The 22,221-nt window shown below is 41.3% G+C and overlaps 2 pseudogenes; one reads left to right on the forward strand and one right to left on the reverse strand.

The window, feature by feature from the left end:
- Positions 1 to 690: 690 nt before the first annotated feature.
- Positions 691 to 5,440, reverse strand: LOC120286160 (annotated as a pseudogene).
- A 792-nt stretch (positions 5,441 to 6,232) lies between these two features.
- The window catches only part of LOC120286365, a 29,562-nt pseudogene continuing 13,573 nt past the window's right edge, over positions 6,233 to 22,221 (forward strand).

The following is a 22,221-nucleotide window of genomic DNA, read 5'->3' on the forward strand; positions in this document are numbered from 1 at the left end:
TTAGTGATTTCCACGTTGCACTGGATAAATCACTAGGGAAACATGGGAGTCATCCTAAGCAAGTCCCAAAGTTCTAAGGCTACTGAATATATAAGGGCAGTAAGAAGATGGAAAAATTCTGCGTCATATCCTTCAGACGATCAGCTTGTTCTGAAGTTATGAGGCGTTGGATCAACCATGCACGAAAACTATGTATCTTTTCCCTTCTTATTATTTTTTCTTTTCATAAGTGATGCATCTTTTTCGTTGAGGTAATTTCGTTGCTGCTTATTTTCACCAATTTCCATTCTGAATTTGTTTTGCATCATGCCATCCAATCTCAAACTAATCTCATGTAACATGAGGTCCATCTACTACAGCTGAATTTGGAGATCCAAACTTCGCCCCGTTTGGTAAGGGTCCATAAAGGTTTCAGATTTGCCAATTACAATTCTCATATACACGTAACAAAAGAACATTGGGATACTTTCCCAAAAATCATGTAATCGACATCGCATGCATTGAGAAAAGAGTAAGAAGAACTATAAATTATTCATTTGATCTAACCTAATTCAAATGGGATGTGGACCGCCATCAAGGAACGTCATACATACACGATGAGCAAAATCAATAGAAGACTAACTAATGGTAGTTACTTTTTATGATAGGAAAACACAGAATGGAAGATCGTACCGGCTTCCATAGAAGTGGTGTTCAGATAACACATAAAGAAAAGGCATCTTTTGTCTAAGTGATGTCAAAAACCGCACTCTTTTCTCTAGATAAAGTCGACAGCATCCTCAACAGTATCCACGACCTGCATAGGTAAACAAAAAAGAGTTCGATCAGGATGAGTGATTTTCAAATTCATTTTTAACCTTGGAAAATTTAGGGAGAAGACAAATTCCCCACAAAAAAATGTGCACGGTTTTGAAATACTGACATTTCGCTAGGCTGAATAGGGAAAGGGTTCGCTCAGTCATGTTTCATCCAACCAAGTTAGAATTCACATATCACCCAGAGCATAACAAATCAACGTATGTCAGTATGGGACACCTCAAACACTTAAGGCCATGTTTCATGGCCATGCTATTATGAAAAGGAATCCCGTTCTAAGCAATCAAATTCCTAGGAGTGGGTTTTCTTTTTCCTTTTTTTTCTTTGTTGTTCGGTCTCAAATTACCAGTGAAGAGAGAAATGTCCAAAGTGAGTTGCCAAATGAGGTTAAAACATGTAAGAAATGGAATGTGTCTCAATCAACATGTACAAAGCAGAGGATAGAAACAGAGCGAAGAACCACATAAGATCCCTCGACAATTTCCCGATCACTGTCCTCCAAATGATTTTACAGTTCACACAAGCATTTTTACGAACCGATTATATAAAACTCATCAAAATCTTGCAAGTCAAGCATTTTTCACACAAAATCCACAGCGATGAAGATGAAGCCATTTTTATGAACTTCAAACTACTGCACAGAAGTTACTTTAAGCCATTATTCTTATTTCTTATCCTCTTTGTGTTTTGAGTCAAAGACCAATCACAAGAACTGCAAATGGGGTGACAGCAACTCAGCCGAGTTGGTAAGTGGAACTTTATTGTGCTCCCCCAAAAAAAAAAAAAAAAAAGCCAACATGATGCTTGTCACTGATGTCTCCATAAAGAATCCAAACAAGTTTCACAATGGCAAGAGAGAGAAAGGATTTCGCCTAGTAGAGGGATGTGAGGGCTATAGAATCAAGAGGCAGGCGAAACTCACGTGGGAAGGATTTGAAGATGATGAATGGAGGGAGGGAGAGAGAGAGAGAGAAAGTTCTGGTTTTGTAGGATTTAAAGAGGATGAAGCTGAGACTACTGAGTGGGTAGAATTCGCAAATGTTTTTCTCTTCTAGGAATTCCAGTACCACCTCTACCTGAGCGATCCAATTCTGCATTTTAAAGAGAATCCATAACCTAGGTAATTGATAAACCATCCGAAGATGAGTTGCAACGGGATCTCATTTCCTTTTCTTACTCCAAAGTGAACCAAACAAGGCCTAAGTGATTGCACAATGTACTATACTTCTTAATGTTTTCCTGGTGGAATCTAAGATCTGCATTCTCAACCATGACTTTCCACTTGGAACACGTTATAAAAATCTCTAAACCAAAGAGGTGAACATGCTGGAATGAACACGACTTGCATATGTAGGAACCTACCATCAACTCACCCCAACATACATATGAGGAAGAGTGAGAGAGACAGATGTGTAATTTTTGTTAAGATTACAAATACTCACCAAGTTAGCAGGGAACTCTGAATGATTATCTTTTCCCTTGAATACCCCAGTCCTTGTTAATATAGAAAACCAAGGATCTCCTGCCTGAAGGAGTTGTTGGCAGTATTGGTGATTACGTTTCAAAATAAATTCACTGATATAATAAACTATAATTTTTGGTATGAAATATACCTGCCGTGCACCTCTAATGTCAGTTTTTGATTATCTCCGATCATGTATAGGGTTTTGAAACAACGAATTCCAGAGTTTGTAGTATTCTCCACATCTAGGTTGCTTAACAAAGAGGGCATAAGATTCCTTAACATTGTCTCAGCATTTCCATAGACAAATGGATTTGGCTTCCTGTATGATGTATACGCCAGAGGAATGGGATGTATTCTGCAGAACAGGGACAAGTAAACAAAGAGGGCATAAGATTCCTTAACATTGTCTCAGCATTTCCATAGACAAATGGATTTGGCTTCCTGTATGATGTATACGCCAGAGGAATGGGATGTATTCTGCAGAACAGGGACAAGTAAACAATGCACAACATAAGATTGAAGATTAATGCATGTCGCTATGCTGCATTGAGGCAAATTAGGCCTACACAAGGATCTTATGGGCCAATATTTAATTTTTGTGGAGAATATTATATCAAACTCCATGCAGAACTAACCATTGAGAAGCAGAAACCTCACTATTACCTGTTATAGATTGCTTCTAATGCAATCCTGAGAGCTCCCATACCCAGACGTTCAGCAGGAAAAGTAGCCTGCCTTTACACTTTGTCAGCTAGTCATCAGCCAGTCTTTAGTTCCACTAAGGTTTCAGAAACTCAAGATTACAACTCACATCACAAATGGCATACCTGGTATTCCTAGGTCATCATTTGCAAAAAAAAAAACAGGTGCGGTTGCTTTCAGTCTCCTTTCCAGGAAGCCCTCCAGTTCTCAATATGTCACAGAGCACCTAAACCCAAACCTAAGTATCACAGAATTATTTTAAAGTACACAGACAGATAGACAGATGATAACACTCCATTTTATCACTTCTTTCAAACTATATTTCAGTGCCCACTAGACTTCTAAAATATGACAACTAAAGTTGCAGAGTAGTTACTGAACAAACAAAACAAAGCCTAGTGTCTTTTGATAATCAGTTCAAAGATTTAGAACTCGCGTGACTAAAAGACCAGTATGGACTCAACAGCTGAATTAGATAATCTAAGAAAGGACAAGATCCATTAGAGTGGTCACAACCTGAATATCTCTGCTCCAATCAACAGAATCACTGACTGCAAATGCTGCCTGAACTCTCTGTGTTTGTACAGCAACTTTTCTCTTCACCATGTCATTGGAAGTGCTATTCTGGTCAATGTCAGGCTTAGTTGTCCATGTCTTGTACAGTGCCAGTGGATCAATAGAATCAAAGCAGCTAGTGTACTCATCAATTGACAGGACATTTCTGCATAGAAAAGGTACAACCAGAAAGAGGGTCAACCAGAGAGAAATAAAAGAGAATCAAGTTGTTTGACTTCGTGTTCCAGGTGAAACAGTATTGAACACAGACAACTAAAATGAATTAAGGAGAGGACTCCTCTGTGATTACTCAAGTCCCTGAGAGCTTGAGTGCTTTCTATTAACTTTGCTTGCTCCTATGTATTGCCAAGACATTAAAGTTTATAAAGCGATTTTGTAACACAAGAGATGAACTACTTGTAAAGGTTGAATGTTGACTCCTAGTAGTTGACCTAAGTCCTGGGCTCTTTTGGATTCAGAAAAGCCACCTCCTGCATCAGCAATTGCTATTAGCAGCGTGCAGTAAAAACTAATTGTCGCTTCTTCAGAAATTAACAAGCGAAATTTCTTATTTCAAGGGAGTAACATATTGAACGATTATAGGTAAGGGCATCTCAAAAGGCGTCACAGATTCAAATTTCTTGAATGACTTAAACATAAGATAGCAGCAATCTCAAAATCATCAAGACGATTACTATTAGATCTTAAAAGTACCAATACTTGCCGATAACTGAATAATCAACCACAATAACCGTATGATGCCCAGCATGCAACTTGAAAACTTTAGTTTGACCATCATATCACGGCACTCACCGGTGATGATTCTATAGGAACGGTCACATTTGCTAACACACATCTAAAGTGAGAAATGTAATAGTAAAGGTTAGTAACACATTAAAGCAATCACGAACACTCACCATTTGTTAAGAACACGAAAGGTATCTTCAAATTTCCTGAAAAGATGTAGAACGTAAAGTAAGTGATAGCAGGTTACAAATAGCAGATACGAATCTCGATATCCGCCGCCCTTTACTGTCCATCAGAAATTTCGGTAGCAATCAGTTCGCAACGTAGAACAAAAAAGAGAAATTAGATTGATTTCCCGGGATTTCCCGGGCTTAACTTAAGTTATGGGTGAAGACATTCTCTTTCAGGTTATACTCTGTGTGGGAACTGTAGAAATGATCTGCCTTGGTACAGAGAAAGGAACTCACTTTAAGCACGTGAAACAGCACGAACTCCAGCACGACATAAGCCTCGCAGGTATATCAGCAAGCGATGCGAAAGCCTTACCAGAATCGTCGTAGTACAATCTCCTGAGCGCGCGCGGAGAACCGCCGATGGGAGCGTGACCGAGGAGGACCACGCCGTCGATGTCGAAGGCGATGCCGAACGAAGGCCTGCACGACGAAACCACGATCGTCGATTCGATCACGGGCGAAAAAGAAGAAGAAGAGAAAAAGAGAACATCGGAGAAAATCACGGGCGTAGTCGAAGCATGACCGGAACGCACCGATCCGATTGCGAGCAAAGCCGCGAAAACGAGCGCGAGGCGAGCGGGGACGGCTGCTTTCTGCCGCGACTCCGCGAGGCGATGGTGAAAAACCGGTGCCTCATTTTCCTGTTCGCGGCGAATCGCTTCGGGAGATCGAGGAGCTCGAATCGCCGGAGATGAAGCTCCAAGAAGAACGGAGCGAGCTTCAACAGTCCATAGAGAGAGAGACAGAGAGAGAGAGAATGGCTCAATCGCGCAGCGTCTTCTCGTTCGATGTTCAGGAGCCGTGAATTGGGCCCCGTTGAAATGATGGGAGGGCCTCGATAACGGATCGGCCTTTCATTCGGATCCGAGCTCAACGGTTAAGCTTGATTTTGGTGAACGTTTTTGGGCTCTTTTCTTTAGTTCTTTCATTTTTTGTTGTATTTCTCTCTTCAGGCCTAGTAAGTTCGGGCTCCTTGTCTCGGATCCTCTCGAGAGAATCGCTAACACTACATCTTTGGTGCACCTGGTGCATGTACATCTAGGAATTCTCAATGGGCTAGTCGTAAATGGCTCCACCCTAGGACCATGAGACCAATGATTATCCCAAACCTACACCGAGACATAGACGGTGATTCTCAAATATTTAAAAACAGGGTATGATATGATGAAACAAGATGCAATGGAGACATACACAAAAAAATGAATGGATTGCTTTTTTTTTTTCTTTCTATTTCCTCATAGCGTAGTTTGGATTAGTTGCGCAAATACTTGTACTATATGAGACACACCCTGATTATAGAACAAAGTCACTTTGTCTGGTTTTTCCCTTTTCATGCTTTGCCCTCTAACTAATTTAAAGATGTTGCCAAAAGTCTTGTAAAACTGTGAAGTTCTGCTCTTTTTCATGGCTATATTTGATGTGAAGAACTAACATATCGAGCACCTATGACACCACTATCCTAGCATGTCTTTTTCCTTCTTCTTTTTTATGAAAATATTAGAGCATGTGTTTGGCAACTCAAAGTCTAAGGGGATAAACTTTTGGTGGGGGACCGAGAAAAACAATCGGGTGGAGAAATTATTGCACGCTTCATGAACTATATAAACAATATCATATTAGTCATTAATCGGATAGATCTCACTATGAGTTTTTTTTGATGATCCGGGAACCCGTGCACCGTCCCAACACGGACAGCCTCGGTAGGCCCGGGGTGATGGGGGGTAAACCCTGGGGCCCCATGGGAGGACCCACCACCCCCGTGGAACTTACGCCAAGCGTCTCCGCGGTGAGTCGAACCCTCTCCTTCCTAGAAGGGGTCAGTGGGTCCCCCCACAGTGGGGAAGACTTACCAGCAGAGCCACCGCGGCCAGTGGTATCTCACTATGAGTTTTGATGTGTGAATTATTGAACAAAATTTCGACATGTGACTTATAGGCCATACGATACCTTTTCATATGAAATGGAGTTACAGCCTTGACCAGGCAATGGAAATTCACACTATCATCCACAATCGAGTCCACAAAAATTTATTTCAGAGCCGACCTAGCTAAGGTAAAAGAGATTCGCAGCCAATTCATTTCTCTTTTTGAGTATTCTAAAACGTCGGAAAAATAACTTTAAAGTAATCGTCTGTCTTGGATGCGCAAATCAAAAAACTACTCGTCTTAATCCTTGTGCTGGTCTATCTTTATCTATATCTCTCTTATGGTCCCATGACTTGTGTCTGAAAAACATAAAAAATAGCCTGTCCCTAACTAATCAGGATGATGGAACCGAGAAGTAGAATCGCACTCGTAATGACGAAAACCAAGTTTTGTGAACATATTATGATAAAAACATTTTCCTCATTTTTCAACACGTGGATCCTTTAAGAAAATGAGTCAATGGATGACGTTTTCATGGTCAACAAAAATCTATGCTTGAATTCAAAAAATAATATTTTTTAAAAAAAAATAGAAAATCATTTTTCACAATATAACTATATCAATATTTGGACTAGAAACCATCAGTTTAAGCATGCAAAGCCTAACGCTCATTCTCAGGTCCCTAACATCCAAAATCAAGTCTTCAGCACCTAGTTTGGAACCCCCATGTTGGTGCCTAGGTCTCCAACGCCAATGCATGAGTCCATCGAAACCAGGGCTAGGACATCAGCGCCCATGCTCAAATACTTCAACGGGGCCTCATGCTTGTATTCAAGGTGCTACACTTGAACTCATGTACCCAAGCACCGTGTTCTTGATTAAGGCTTCTATGGATGCAAGATCGATGCCAATGCTCTTCCTCAAGTTGAGTCCATTAAGGCTTGACTCGGGTTCTAGTATTTGTGCTTAGTCTCAACTTGTGTATAAATTACTAACACCTGAATAGTATGTATCTCTAGAAACATTAGATCAAATTTTCCTTTCAAGATGGTGAAATATATTTTTCAATTCTTCTTCAGATCTTAATTAAATATTAGAAATATTGTTATTTTCTAGGAAATGACATCGTGGAGAATATTTGTTCAAAAATGTATTATTTTTTATGAAATAAACTATGCTTGAGCAACCATTGGGGGTTCGCCCCAGTGGCCACCCTTCCAACTTGGAAGGGGGAGATGGGGGTTCAAATCCCCATCTCCTCGAGAAGGGATTGGAATGGGGACGGTTTCATTTCGGAGTGGGTTTCGACTCCCATGCCTCGCAAGGAGGCAAGGCAGTCAGAGTGAGTCTTAGATTAGGATTAGAGTAGAACCGATAAAAAAGAAAAAATAAAACTATGCCTAGAGCTTGAGATGAGAAATGAATTTTCTAGATGTAGATATAAAGAAAAGACTTGGATTTGACGTCTTGCTGAAGGGGGTGAACTTATTACATTCGTGGTCTTGATTTTTCGCAATCACTTGTCATCTTTTCCTAATCTGTACATTTGAAAGGTTCTGATTCTTCGAGAGTCATCTTTTTTTTTTTTTTTTTTTCTATATCACTATTCTAATGACAAATCAAATTATGGTATTACTTTTCAGTTTAATCAATACTGTTTTGTTATACTAATTAATGAGTCGCCAACTGTTGGAAGGTGGCGATCGATTTTCGTTTTCCTGTTTTCTTTTTGGTCAACGCTGGCGATTGATTTCGCACTTCACGTGGGATATTCCAACACGCATCATCTGCTGTCTCTCGACCTCCTTCGGATCGACCGTGGGCCGGGCCGGGTTCACGGGCCGAAAGGAGGCCTTGGGCTCCCCAAGAATGCTTACCCACGCGGTCGTTGACTTTGTTTTTCTTTTTTCTCTTTTTTATTCCGTCTAACAGCATATGATAAAGATTTCCGTAAAATAGAATATTAGTATTAGGCAGCTACGGGTAGTTGGTTCGCTGAGCTGGGTCTACAGGGACTCGCTCGTCTAGGCTCATTTGACTTTCATACAATTTTTTCCCACCTTGGTGTTTTTTATATGTCGCATAACCTTAAGACGTCTCCATGTGGCCAGGAGTTACTACGCATTAGGAAGGGGACACCGGCTAATATCCTAATCACATAAGTTATCGACCGGTGACTGAGCTTTTTTATTGGGTTAAAAAAAATTTCTTCCTTTATTATAATCAAATACAAGAGGAACATATAAAGCTTCCAAGTAAGATAAATCCTAAAGGGCTGCAAAACCAAACAAAACCCTCGAAAACAAAAGAGTACGGCTTGTAATTCTAAGCATGCTCTCATCTCAAAAATCAAATCCATTATAGCATCCAAAAACAATCAGCAACCGATCACCAAAACAATCAGTGATGGACATATGCCGAGATCTTTTCTTCCAAAAACTATGGCTTGTACTATGCACCTAGATTTGACGTTCTCAATATAATTGTGTGGCGCCCCCTAACGGCCCCCAATCCAATAGGGTCGCTACTTTACTTCTTCGTCTTGGATGTCCTTTTATTTTTAATCAATGGACTTCAGGGAATCCATGTGGGGGTTCTATCATATACTTTATTGGTCCCTACGTAATGTATATGGCGGAAGCGTATCCAACAACTCCCTTTCCTACACACAGAAATGATGCACACACTAAACACATTTATAGATAATAGCTGGACACTTTTATTTACACATATCTACTAGATGGACATTGTTTGTCGGTACATCCAAAAGGCCGTAGTTTCCTATACTCGACGATACTTCAAAAGTTAACCGACAACTTCAGCAGTCATTTACATAGAGTCCATCCTTCAGTGCCGGCATCCAAAATTCTTTCTTTGCTATCCTCCCTCTCACGGTCACTCCCAGCCACTCGATCCCCCGTTGTCATCTTCCGGTGGTGCTGGTAGCGGCCCCAGAACTCGCTCGTTCCTATGGACAAATAAGACGACAAATTCCTGGAGTACAGGACCTTTGGGAAGATCGGTGTCGAACATCACGATCACTCTCACCCATATGAACGTCAGTCCCCGCACGTCAGGATCCTGATATTTCGACTGCTCCCACTACAAGTGGATCAGGATCCCCTAGAATGTATCGAGAGGTGCAGGCAGCAGAGGCATCGTTCTTAATCTGAAATATGTTAGTCCCACAAGGGGTGAGTGTAATCACTCAGTAGCTAAAGATCTACTAAACTATATTATGTAGAATCATCATCATCTGATTTCATGCAAAATACACAAAACACATCACTAGAAGAATAGGTACACATTAAATCAATAGATTTTTCCAACGAAATGGCAAGCGCAGTTTAAAAACCAGAACACATTATTTCAATCACATAGGTCCCGATTATAAGGCCAAATCGCTATGACATGTCTCATATCGTGTCACACAAGTTTGTCTCATAATCAGGCGTAACTATCAAAATTGCGTAACTCAGCAGAACAATCAACTTTAAAACTTAATAGATTTTTGATTCTCTATCACTGACTCTCGTAGGACCAGTGTTTGTGTCCCTCCAGGTATTCGCATCCAACCTGGCATCACGAAAGCCTCCAGTTCCATATTTCAGTCACCGGGCATCCAGAGTGTGTTACGTCACACCTCCAGGCATCTCGCACCCTCACCTAGCATCACGAGGAATCGCCAGGGCTCGCCATATCAATGACTGCCCCTACCCTCCAGAATGTGTATCGTCATACATCCGGACATCCTGACTCTCCCGGGGAACCTCTGGGGCTCATCGGTCCCCAGGCATCCAGAGGCACCTCCACTACGATCCTCCAGGCAACCCGATTCCTGGGGCATTGTTGACCCGAGGGTCCAACAGGAGCAATGACACATCAACCATGATGTAGTAATCAAATCATTTCAATACCGAAACATTTTCAAATCATCGACATTTGAAATCCCTTGGATTCTTTTTGAAATTCCATGTTCACAACTCACCCTTCAAGATCTTCAAAATCCACCAAAAGTAACCTGAGGATAGTACCCACACTCTTGGCTTACGACAAATCATTTCTCAAAACGATAAGTAAACTTGATAACTCGCAAAGTAAGTCCAAAATTCAACCCGATTTTCAATGGTTTAGAAAAATTGATATAGAATTCAAAATTTGAAAATACCGCTCGTTTTCTTAAAATATTTGAGGTCAGTGCCATGGTAAATAGAGTTTTTCATACAATTTGGGAGGTTTTTCTAATCAATTAACGGCAAATTTTCAAGATTTCATAGTCTCCAAAATCTATGTTCAATTTAAATTCAAAGAAGTTGAAATCATAGATAGGAAACCTGAACATTTCCTCAGTTCCCTAACCTCAAATTTGCTTGGTCATCACCTATCCCGCATCCAATACCAAAGTTCAAATCATTTCAATCTAACAGCACTTCCTCAAGCAACAACAACATTACACTATATAGGTTAGTAGACTCTAACTTGCCTTAAATCCAATGGTGTTGATGGCAAGCGAACCGGAAGTTGCGACCACGAGCAAAGCTGAGATGGCTATGGAATGGTGCAACGACAAACAAAGATGAGGCTGGCGATGACCTACAAAACGGCGTGAAGGCCGGTGATGAAGTGTGATGCGGCGTGTGGTGGGGTGGTCACCGGTGAGCGGCGGTGACCGGGCAGAAGGACACCAGTTTTTGGAGCAGAATTCCTACGGAGGCGTTGCTGAATTGAGAGGTCGGTGTTCGAGAAATGAGGGTAGCACTCTCTCTCTCTCTCTCGATCGTTTTCTTTCTTCGGCCAGCAAGCTAGTTGACTAATCTAGTCAACAAAGAAATTTGGTGGCAGCAGGAAACGGCGACACCCCACGCAGCCGTGTCTTCATGTGGGGAGCCTTCCTTCCGTTGGTGCCACGTGCTGGAGCTCCCGCACATACGTGGCCGCACTTCCCTCCAAGGAGTCCCTCTGCATGCCACCGAGAGGAGGAAACGTTGCTTTTGGTCAACATCTTCTTCTATAGTTGACCGGCTTCGACGGGGGAGGGAAAACATGGCGGCATGGCCGTGCATGGCAGGTCAATGGACGTGGAGGAAATTCTTACGTAAATGCATGGCCGTGCATGGTTGTGCATGGCCGTGCATGGTCGTGCATGGTCGTCAAGACAATGTGCACGAGAGTTTTGGTTAGTAGGGAATATGTGCGGGTGAAAAAAAAGTCTCAATCGTGGCGTTACGCAAAGAAACTTTCGACGAAACGATAGGTTATGTGATGATCAAATTGTCCTAATGCGACGACTACGAAGTTATATCCTAAAATCATCACATAACATGACGTTTAGGTCCAACGATGACGATGAGGAAATAGTGTCCGTAAATTGTGCCAATGATATGGTCCGACAACACTTCCGTCAATCCGTGATGCTTTGTTACTTATTCGAGGTCTAATGAAAATCCGGATGTCACAATTCTCCGCTCCTTAGAGAATTTCGTCCTTGAAATTGGATATCTCTTAGATGTCATGGAAAAGATGAGGGTACCTTTGCTTCATTTCTCTTTCACTTTCCCATGTGGTCTCTTCCATGTCGTGATGTCGACATAAGACCTTAACTAGTGGAATTTTCTTTGTCTGAAGGACTTGCTCTTTTTGATCTAGTACCCGGATCGGTTCTTCCAAGTAACTCACTTTCTCATCCACTTTGATGGCTTCATGATCGAGTATATGTCCAGGGTCAGACTGATACTTCCTCAGTGTCGACAAATGGAACACATCATGTAAATTTTCTAGCTGACCGATAAGCTACGTCTCCTATCCTTTCAAGGATCTCAAAGGGTCCAACGAATTTGGGGTTCAACTTACCCTTTATTCCGAATTGTGATATTCCTTTCATCGGGGATACCTTAAGAAACACGTGATCTCCCATGTTAAATTCCAAGGGTCTCCTACACTTGTCCGCATAGCTTTTCTGTCAACTTTGGGCTGTCTTAAGTCTTTTCTTGATAATCTTGACAGCTTCGGTAGTAATTAGTATTAGTTCTGGTCTTGTCAATTTTCATTCACCTACCTCATTCCAGCAGACATGAGTCCTACATTTTCTCCCATACAATGCTTCATAGGGAGCCATGGCTATACTTTTCTAAAAACTGTTATTATATGCAAATTCTACCAGGTGTAACTTTTCATCCCAACTTCCTCTAAAGTCAAGGATGCAAGCTCTTAACATGTCCTATAGTGTCTGGATCACTCTTTCCATTTGTTTGTCCGTTTGCGGGTGAAAAGCAGTACTAAACTAGAGCTTAGTCCCTAAGGTGGTTTGAAGACTTCGCCAAAGGTTTGAAGTAAATCTCGAATCTCAATCCGACATAATAGTTACAGGAACACCATGTAAGCGTACCACTTGGCTTACATATATATCAGCATATTTATCCATCGAATAGTCTACGCGGACTGCTAGGAAATGGGCAGACTCAGTCAGGCGATCTACTATCACCCAGATGGAGTCATGGCCACTTGACGTCCTTGGTAATCCTTGCACGAAATCCATTGTCACGTGATCCCATTTCCACTTTGGTATATCCAATGGTCTCAACAGTCCTGCAGGTTTGCGGTTTTCCGCTTTCACTTGTTGGCATGTTAAACACCGAGAGACATGTTTGGCAATATCCGTTTTCATACCATTCCACCAATACCGTTGGTGCAAATTCCTATACATCTTTGTACTACCCGGATGAATACTATAGTTACTCCTATGTGCCTCCGATAGAATTTCCCTCCTTAATTCTTCTTGGTTAGGGACACATAGTCGTCCCTGGCATCTTACAATTCCATCCTCAAAGACTTGGAATTCTAGTCTTTTTCCTAAATACATTTCGTTTTGTAATTTTGAAATTTCCGGGTCAGATTCTTGCAGAATTCTAATTTTCTGGATAATTTCTGATTCAATCCTTAACGCGGTAAGCATACCGGTGAGGTAGTCTATTTCTAGCTTAAATTTTGAATCCGCCATTGTCTCCAACAGATTCCATTATGTTACTCTTACACTAGCCATGTCTATAGCCGACTTACGACTAAGAGCACCCGCCACTTTATTTGCCTTTCCTGGATGGTATCTTATTTCACAATCATAATCCTTTAACAATTCCATCCATTTTCTCTATCTCATGTTCAGTTCTTTTTGCGAAAACAATTATTTCAAACTCTTATGATCTGTATAGATTTCAAATTTCTCTCCATACATATAATGCCTCCATATCTTCAAAGTAAAGATTATAGCTATCAATTCTAAATCATGAGTTGGGTAGTTCACTTCATAGGGTTTCAATTGTCTCAATGCATAGGCTATGACTTTACCGTGCTACATCAGAACGCATCCTAGTCCTTTGTGAGACGCATCATTATACACCATAAATCCATCAGATTCAGATGGTATAGTTAGGATTGGAGCCGTGGTCAATCTCTTTTTGAGTTCCTAAAAACTCCTTTCACACTCTCCATTCCATTCGAACTTTACGTTCTTCCAAGTCAATTTCGTCAATGGACCTGCGAGTTGTGAGAATCCTTCAATAAGTGTTCTATAGTAACCTGCTAATCCCAAGAAACTTCGAATCTCAGATGATGTTGTCGGTCTTGGCCAATTTACTACCATCTCAACTTTCGTTGGGTATACCGAAATTCCTTCTCCTGACACCACATGTCCTAGGAATATTATCCCGTCTAGCCAAAATTCACACTTACTGAATTTGGCATATAATTTATAGTCTCTAAGGGTTTGTAACACTATGCTTAAATGCTACTCTTCAAGTCCTTTAGAATATATCAGGATATCATCGATGGAGACAATCACAAATTGATCCAAATTGGGCTTAAATATCCTATTCATCAGATCCATGAATGCGGCCGGGGCATTTGTTAGTCTAAAAGGCATTACTAGGAACTCATAGCGTCCATAGCAAGTCCTAAATGCGATCTTAGGAATGTCTTCTTTCTTGATTCCTAACTGATGGTACCCTGACCTCAAGTCAATTTTAGAAAAGACCGAACTTCCTTGCAATTGGTCAAATAGGTCATCAATTCTAGGCAATGGGTACTTATTCTTAATGGTTACCTGATTCAATTGCCTGTAGTCAATGCACAAACGCGTTGACCCGTCCTTCTTTTTCACAAATAGGACCGGTGCACCCCAAGGCGATGCACTTGGCCTAATAAATCCTTTATCAAGCAACTCTTGTAGTTGCACCTTCAATTCTTTCAGTTCCATTAAGGCCATCCCATACGGGGCTTTCGATATCGGTTATGTTCCAGGCATTAATTCGATCTCAAACTCAATCTCTCGTTCTGGTGGTAACCCAGACAGTTCTTCAGGGAACACATCCTGAAATTCCTTGACCACTTGAATTTCCTCGAGTTTAGCCTCTTCCTTCATATAATCCTTTACTACGCAAGTATCCATTCCTGTTCCTATGGACAAATAAGATGACATATTCTTGGAGTACAGGACCTGTGGGAAGACCAGTGTCGAACATCACGATCACTCTCACCCACCCATATGAACGTCAGTCCCTGCATGTCAAGATCCTGATATTCCGACTACTCCCACTGCAAGTCGATCGGGATCCCCTAGAATGTATCGGGAGGTGTGAGCAGCAGAGGCATCGTTCTTAATCTGAAATATGTTAGTCCCACAAGGGGTGAGTACAACCACTCAGCAGCTAAAGATCTACTAAACTTTATTATGTAGAATCAGCATCATCTGATTTCATGCAAAATACACAAAACACATCACTAGAAGAATAGGTATGCATTAAATCACTAGAGTTTTCCAACGAAATGGCAAGCGCAGTTTAAAAACCGAAACACATCATTTCAATCACATAGGTCCCGATTATAAGGTCAAACTATTATGACACATCACATACCGTGCCACACAAGTTTGTCCCATAATTAGGCGCAACTATCAAAATGGTGTAACTCAGTAGAGCAATCAACTTTAAAACTCAATAGATTTTTGATTCTCTATCACTAACTCTCGGAGGACCAGTGTTTGTGTCCCTCCAGGCATTTGCACCCAACATGGCATCACGAAAGCCTCTGGTTCCATATTTCAGTCACTGGGCATCCAGACCGTGTTACGTCACACCTCCAAGCATCTCGCACCCTCACCTAGCATCACGAGGAATTGCTAGCGCTCGCCATATCAATGACTGCCCCTACCCTCCAGAATGTGTATCATCATACATTCGGACATCCCGACTCTCCCGGGGAACCTTTGGGGCTCACCGGTCCCCAGGCATCCAGAGGCATCGCCACTACGATCCTCCAAGCAACCTGACTCCCAGGGCATCATTGACATGAGGGTCCAACGGGAGCAATTATGATAGCTAGTATAAGCACCTAGAGGGGGGGTGAATAGGTGTAAAAACAATTTCTCGTGATAAGTGAGCAATACTAATTGACAATAGAAAGGAAATTCGTCTTTTGTTAACAAAACGAATTACGATCAAAGTAAAAGAGAGTAGGGAAGAGAAAATGAACACAGAGATTATAGTGGTTCGGCTTAATCCAAGCCTACGTCCACTCTTTCGCACTGACAGCCCACCGGCTAGATTCCACTATGAACAAAAGAGTTTACAATAAAGCTCTTCCTTGATTCCACAGTGTAGAGACTCTTCTACACTTCCTCAAGGTCTCTCAAAGATATAGACTCTCTTTTGCGTACAATATTTCGCTCAACAAATGAATTAACTAAGAATAAGGAGCTTCAGACTTTGGAATTCTTTTATCGCGCACACACTCGAACAACTGGAACGTCTTCCTTATATACTCATTTATGCCATCATACCCGTTGGCACTTACCAAAGGAATTCTTCCAATCTACCTGTTGGATAGAATCAATTATGAAGATCATCCGAGCTATTTAAGGAACATGACAATAGCCCATCAATCCTGCTCATCCATACAATCAGGATCTCGGTTTCCATAAGTAGAACCTTCCAAGATTACTTCGCCAATCAACGGATCCACAATCCCTGAATCAATCTTGATTTGAATAATGGATTCCGACATGCTATATCCAGCCAAGAGATCTTCTCCAGTCGATAAAGTCAAATCCTTAACGAAACATCCAGTTCTGAATAAGTCTTCTTCGACGGACTAGAAACTGTCAATGAGGATAGACTTTGAGTCTTGAGTCTGGCAGTCCAGAGGTCTTTAGACTTTAATAGTAGAGTCTGCAAGTCTTCAGACTAGACTGATGGAAACGTTTTTGTCAGCTTCAAAATACTGAAGGAAGTTTTCTCCAACAATCTCCCCCTTTTTGATGGTGACAAAACTTTCCTGCAGATTTGGATAACTTTGACCTGCAAAACATTACTCAAGCAAATATAGATATCTCACAAAGATAAATGGTTTAGTGATAACACTAGAATCTACAACCACAGAAAATAGGTTAGTCTTGTAGATGAGCAAAGCCATGAGATATCAATAGTACTTAAGATAAACAAACGTTCAAACAATCCAGTCCAAATCCAGTCCAAATCCAAACAGCCAAACAAACATAATCAACTCAAAAGTTAAAAAAGTTAAATTCAAAGTTCAAATCAAATCTGCACCACATCTCTCCCCTTTTTTGTCATCATTAAAAGGTAGAGATGGAAAGAGAATGGTATTAAGATTGCTTGGGAACACAAACAAGCTGGAAATCTCCCATTGACTGGGCAATGCCTTCCAGCTTTTTCAAGTCCTCCTTCGGTTGAGCCACATCTTCACCCTTAGTATTTGCCTAAACTTGAAGAGCAAGGCCTTGGATTTGATCATTCAAAGAAACTGAAGAAGCTTGTCTTGCAGTCTGCAAGTTCTGTACTTCGCATCCCAGAGCATATATTTGACCCTGCATCTCTAAGAGAACATCAAGAATTCTGCGAAAATCTGCTGAATTATTAGTCTGAGTACTAGCTTCTGCACGATCAAATGGAGTAAAGGCAGATGATGGTAAATCAGCATGGTCACGCAAATTGGGCGATGAAACATCATGTCCCTCCTCAGGAAATTGAGAGGCATAGATGTCCTCTGGATTTGCTGAAGAGCGGCTTACTCCTTCACTGGTGGCAGGGTATGAGGACATTCATCTTTTCTCAGGATCTCCCCTCGTTTCCATGCCTTCAGGTGGAGAAGAGTGTTCCTCATGCTCTGCTTCCGCTTGATCTCCTCTCTCCTCTTCTTCTTCTTCTTCAATTCTTTCCTCCTCTGCATCTCTCTCCTCTTCTTCTTTCTCCTTTGCTTCCAAATCTTCTCTTTCTCCAGTCCTCTGTTCTATCTCATCCGTGTCTTTATCTTGTCTCTCCGTTGATTCTGGAACAGAACGACTCAAGTTCTTCAATGCCATTGCAGAAATGGTGATATCATCCTCATCCTCTTCATCCTCAATGATGAGAGCTCTTCTTTTCTTGGATGGAGCAACCATGGGCTCCTTTCCTTTTCTCTTTGCAGCCGAAGAGATTTGATGAGACTTGACAGGGGTTTTCTCCTTGAATTTCTCCAACGCCTTGTTTGTGGCACCCCTCGACGGCACTCGATTCGATTAGGGTTGCCACAGTTCGCTTACCATTCACTTTTCCTAATAACATGTCACTCTGATACCATTTCAATTGCAGCGGGTCCATACAACCTAGGGGTTTACATCTTTTAGATCGGTCCCTTGCACAATTTATATACGGAAGCACACCAACAACTCCCTTCCCTATATTCAGAAAACGATGCACACCAACTAAACATTTATGGGTAAAAGCCGCACACTTTTATTCACTTAAACCATATGGACATCATTCATCGGTACATCAAAATGCCATAGTTTTCTATACTAGGCTATGCTTCAAAAGATGACCGACTTCTCCTCCCACAATCATATGCTTAAGGTTCTTCAACCAGTGCCGGCGTCCAAAAGTTCCCTCCTTTGCTATCCTCCTCCCCGCGGTCATATCCAACCGCTCAATCCATCTACTAATCTGAAATGTTGGTCCCCAAAGGGATGAGTACAGCCACTCAGCAGGTAAAGGACCAATAAACCACTCAATGCATCATGCTACACAATAATCACAATCATAGCATCACATGTCATTAAGGCATCCATGCACAACTTACCTTGGTACCATGCACACGTCATTATACCTCATGTACATACATCATCATATAGTCATTACCATCATATCATACACTTACCATCATCATGTCACATGTATCATCATCATTGCCAAGCATTCATGCATATAACATCATCATCATATCACATGTTCCATCATCATTACCATGCATCCATGCACATATCATCATCATCATATCACATGTTCCATCATCATTACCATGCATCCATGCACATATCGTCATCATATCACATGCATATACCATCATGCATATTTCAATTTCAATTTCTCAATTTCATCCTTTCATATTGGACCGCCACATTTTTCTTTCTCGGGACCAATGTTTGCATCCCACATTCATCACTTGCGCCCAATCCTAGCATCGCGAGAACCCTCCGGCACAATACCTGCCAGGCATCCGGCACCCCCACGCTCCGGGCATCTCGTACCCCAACTAGCATCACGAGGACCCTTCGGAATAATACCTGCCGGGCAACCGGTCGTACCCTTCTAGCCAGGCATCTCGCATCCCAACTAGCATCGCGAGGCATCCCTCGGCACAATACCTGCCGAGCTTCCGGAATTATGTACCGACATACCACCAGGTATCTCGAAACTCCCGAGGAAATCTCCGGGGCTCGCCATGAAAATGGTTTCCACTACCCTCCGGAATTACGTACCGACATACCACCAGGCCTCCCTTGGAATTACGTACCGTATACCACCAAGCATCCCGACACTCTCGGGGCATCATAAGCTCACACCTCCGACGGCCTTCTCATTTATCTCAATTCTCATCTTCAATTATAGTTCAATTTTAACATGGCATGTGATGTGATGGCAATCAAGATCATATTCATCCTTTGAATTCATACATGCATCACAAATCATCATTATACATGCAGCAAGACACAATCACTCATAACAATACAATTCATGAAGTCCATGCAATTTAAAATAGTCCATATTTCATGCCTTTTCGAAGTTTACAAAATTCCAGCATGTACCATTTTAGAAAACATTTAAATTAAATATCCATATGCTTCTCAAAAATCATGAAATCAAGGCATGTGATAGACAAGTCAATAAGATAACAATTTCATGAAAAGCACATGCCCAATAGAGTTCCACACAGAAGATATAATTCACACAAACACAGCATGCAATTTCGGATAGAAACAGAATGTGCAGTTTTTGAAATAATTAGATTAAAATACCATAACGACCTCAGAAAATTATGAAATTTTACCAGGTTATATTTAAGACACTAAAGTATATTTTTCATGAAGAAATCTAGGCGAGATTCGTTCTAGATAATTTTCTATAGTCGTCTGAAGCTTCTGGTTCTAGCACCGAAACGTCCAGTGTAGTTATCTCCGAAATATCGAGTTTTCACCCACTTATTCTTCTTTTTATCCTCTGAAATTTGGATATGTTTTACTTCAAGAGGTCCCCTACAACTTTTATTAAGGGATCTAAGTCAAATTTCCAAATAATAGTCACCATATGGGTCCATGAAGTCTCGGGTGTCCAGTACCGTGTCTCCAGATTTACCGTCTTCAAGAGTAAGCCGATTCACTAGGCTAAACTTGCTCATTTTACTTCAAATTTGAGTATGTTAATATTTAGGATGTTCTATACAAGTTTCATGAAGAAGTCGAAGAGAGATTCTTGGTAAAAATTGACATGCAACCCACAAAACTACCAAAAGGTCAGCAAAACTGTTCCAGATCTAGTGTCTTCGTAGGAAGACGGTTTGACCCCTTAAATCTCAACCATTTTGTCCCAAATTTTAGTATGTTATATTTTGAGATGTTGTCTACAACTTTAATGAGGAGTCAAAGTCAAAATCCAACTCGAAACATGCATGCAAGCCTTCATAAGTTTCTGGGTCAGGCGGTTTACACGAGATCAGCAAGCATCTTTCAAGAACAAGCCACACTAGCTTCGGTTCCTTACCTCTAAACATTCACGAATTCAACCAAACATGCAAGAAACACATGCAAGAGTAGAAATCGATCCTAACTTGCCTTAATTCAAAGGAAAACACAGCAAGAACGATGGTGGGACTAGGCGGGCTCGACGGCAGGGCATGGTGGCGACGAACCTCCTCCTTCCTTTCTCTCTTCCTCTCTTCCTCTCTTTCTCTCTTTCTCTCCTTTCTCTTGGCACCTAGACCGACCACTCCCTCTCTCTCTTTCTTTTTGGTTGTATATATATTTGCATGCACTCTTATTTTGCATGGGGGACACTTGTCCCTAAGAAGGAGACAAGTGTCTCCTTTGTTGAAGACACTTGGAGGCCATGCGGCTCCTCCTCCTCCCCCTCCATGCATCGACATGGGCCGGGCTTATGGCCCACTTTAGGCCCATCTCACTTGGGCCTAAAGTCCAAACTTAAATGGCCCAAGTTTATTTTTAATAATACATTTTAATTCTCATTTAAATAAATACCTAATTGCATAATAAAATGGCCAAAAGACTTTGTGACATTAAGCCATCAAATCTATAAAGTGCATAGTCAAGAACAAAGTCTTCTTTATCAAATCGTCCTATTTCCAATTTAAATAGCCCATAGAAAAGATATCGATAATAAGCCCATAATTCCTTCACCACTTTAGGGCATTTAATTTTGATTTTTATTTATAGAAATCAATTAACATTCTCATAATCAATTAACATTTTCATAAGGGGTTCGGTCCAAGAGATAAAATATCGTGGCCGATGATGTAATTGTCCCTATGGCCATTCAAAGACAAATATCGTTTCCCTCAAAATCAATATTTCGGGTTGAAATTCTCGGATGCCACATTGTTGAGTTCCTTCAGACGTATTTTAGAAACCATTTGCAGTCCCACCACCATTTGATCACACGTTCTAACATGAAGAATCCGGGGAGGCTGAACGTTAAAATGTCTGAATAACTTGGTCACAAGAGCTGGATAAGGAAGTTGACCCTTGTCCTTCACCACTGCCCTATACATGTGGAACATAATAGTGTGTGGAAGAGAGATTTTTTTACCAGCATTGATGGCATACATCAACTTTGCCTCCGAGTTTGAAACGTCGGTCTTTGAAGTAGATTTTGGTCTGAGGCAGTTAATCACAATCTTGTGAAGCAGAATGTTGGACACATTCATTCTCAAATAGGAAATCTTTCCCTCTGTCCTTCTATCCTTAACAAGCTCCAACGTTGCACGAGCAATAGACACACTAATAAGTTGATATCTTCCTCTTTCAACCCCAATCACATCAGCCAATGTATTCATGTCAACCACATAGTCCTGATCTCGAACATTAAAAGAGAATCTATTCGCATCCAAGAAACTAAGATTCGAATAGAAATAAGTAGTGAGTTCAGCATGAGATTATGTACTTTCAGAACAAAACTGTTTGAGTTGAAGAAGACTGAATTTTTCCCGCAGATTGACATTCACAGAGTCAAGAAAATCAAAATCCACACTCCTAGGGTTTATCACCCCACGCTTCAGCAACTTAGAGTACAATTGCTTGTGTTCCTCCGATCGAAATAAATCCGTCCTTTTGCTTCGGATTTTCGCTGCAACACCCATTCTCGGTTTAAACTGACTGTACATCCTATCACCGTCATTCCCATCGGGCGACTCGGCCCTCCAACACGTGGATCGCTTGGGATACTTGCCAATGCATCTTTCGCCGACCCAGCAGGGGAAATTCCCAATCGTTCCCATTGTG

The sequence above is a fragment of the Eucalyptus grandis genome, chromosome 2 (assembly GCF_016545825.1).
Source record: "Eucalyptus grandis isolate ANBG69807.140 chromosome 2, ASM1654582v1, whole genome shotgun sequence".
NCBI lineage: Eukaryota > Viridiplantae > Streptophyta > Magnoliopsida > Myrtales > Myrtaceae > Eucalyptus > Eucalyptus grandis.